Source organism: Bidens hawaiensis, unplaced genomic scaffold, assembly GCF_021521415.1.
Source record: "Bidens hawaiensis isolate Kalapana, Puna unplaced genomic scaffold, B.hawaiensis_p1.1 tig00001143_1, whole genome shotgun sequence".
NCBI classification, from domain to species: Eukaryota; Viridiplantae; Streptophyta; class Magnoliopsida; order Asterales; family Asteraceae; genus Bidens; species Bidens hawaiensis.
In genome coordinates this window covers 1,375,173-1,377,430 of record NW_027491065.1, presented here as the reverse complement: position 1 = coordinate 1,377,430, position 2,258 = coordinate 1,375,173, and positions in this window count along the sequence as shown.

The following is a 2,258-nucleotide window of genomic DNA, read 5'->3' as shown; positions in this document are numbered from 1 at the left end:
CCCCAAAAACTAATGCTAAACCTTTCGAACCAACGTTCGGCAATTTTTTAAAGACAAACTAGTTCGAATACCGCACCGATAAGTGGCCACTTTAACTGCTGGATTTTAACATAATTTCCAAAAGTTAAGATAGTTAAAATAAGCCTTAGAAACTAAATGAGACCAGCCCTGAAAAATAACACTAAACCGCCTAATAAAAACCTTTTAAAACCCACATTTTGTAACTCGTTTAACTAAGAAATAAGCCCGTAAACCTAAATAAGAATATACCATTATATTACAGCTCTAAAAATGATATTTTGAAGGATAATAATCTGACCCGGAACTAGTTTTCGTGAAACCTCGCCTTAAAAACCGAACTAGAAGCCAAACGGGCCAAAACCGGGTCTTTTAACATTAATGCTGCCAAGAGCATGTTATTAAAACCCGAGGAATGTTAAAACAAATTATTTTTGTGCATCATAACTAGTCTTAACTTGTTTTATGGCTAAAAGTGGGTTTCTGTTTAAAAAGGGTATTTTTGGAACAAAGAATCGAGTTAAACCGTAACTTCCGGAAAATATAAAACGAACCTTTAAAACAAAAGATTATAATTTTAAATAAGTAGATATAAGATATGAAATGTTTAAGGAAAATTGGATTTACAAAAGGGGCCCGTTTGCAAACTTTAAAGTGTTGTTTCGTTTAAAACCGAACGGGCCAGTTTTAAGACTAAAACGCTTCAAAAAGGAAGATTCACATTTTTTCCAGAAAATTATGTTTAAAATAATTAGTATAAATGCATAAAACATTTTATGAAAAAACAACACCTCTTTAGACAAGATTTGGCATTTAGCCGCTAGTTGCGGTGAACCGACATAAACCGAACGGGCAGTTTCAAAAATACAAAAATATGCACATTCTGATTTTTTTTATAGTAATTATATTTTAATAAAGTCATAATTTTAGTGTTTACTTATTTTCCTAAAATTAACCAAGTTTTAAACCCGGTTTTCACCAAACGAATAACGAAAGTACGGGAACTAAGTCCTTACGGCACCAAACTCGCTGAATTTTCTGACCTGAAAATAATATGTTTTTGTATTCCTTAAGTTTGGAAAATTTGGAGTTTTATTAATAAGGGAATTTGTTTATGCAAACTATATTTTTAAGGCGCATCGTTAAAAACCGACAACACCAATGACTACCTGTATTGCTAACTTTTGAAAACCCGAGGCCTAACGTTTCCAACCAGAAATGATTATGCTATTGATTTGAATAAATTATATAGTTTTTATGGTGGTACGGTAACCTGCAACCGAACCTAAGGCCCGAACTTTCTAAATATAGAAACTTTATTAAAACCTAGTCAAGTAAAACGAGAAAACTGACACGTTCAGAAGTTAAACTAAATACTTGAAAACACATCATCGACATTATAAATTGTATAAGAGTAAACTTTCCATAAAAGGAAACTTTATCCACCGGGAAATTAACACTTGGGCCAACGCTTAGAATTAAATACCCGTTTCACCGTTGAACCTTTGTTAAGGTTGGTACTAGTTGAATTAAGTATTTATAACTCATTATTTACCATAGGAACCACTGCTTACGAGAAGTCAGTCATTGAACTAATTGGAGCATTCGGTGAGTCTCACGTGTAATCCTTTTTTACTTAAATTTTTGGGAACTAGTACATACTCCTAAACTTTTTATATGGTATGGAATTATCGGGTTGTTTTACTGCTAAATTTTGTCCCAAATTTTACACGATCATTAGCCCGAGGAAGTGGGCCGGAGGCTTGTATGGGTAGTACTATTTGGGAGACCTACCTGATTGATTATTATTTTTAGCAGGGCGATAGTCTGGGACGGTATATCTTCTAGTATGAGTTGGGGATAATTATACTAGTTGCAGGTTTGATTGTGGACTTGATATATGATATACCATGATGTGTCAATTTTATTATTATGTGTCTTAAACTCACGAGCTCACCAACTTTATGTTGACGTATTTTAGTATGTACTTTTCAGGGAACTTAGCCATTGGGGAGAGGGATCAGGTTATGCCCTAGCCGCCTTAGTGAATCGTAGAAGCCTTGGTTCTCAAGAATAAGGGATGTAGTCATGGAAGACTACTGGAAAAATAAAGATGTAATCGTTAGATGATATCCTAGACTAATTAATGGTGCTATGCACCTAAGACCTGCTTGCTTTAGTTGTACCTTTGAATTTGAAAACCCCTAGTACGTTATGAATTTCCTTTAAGTTTATTTATT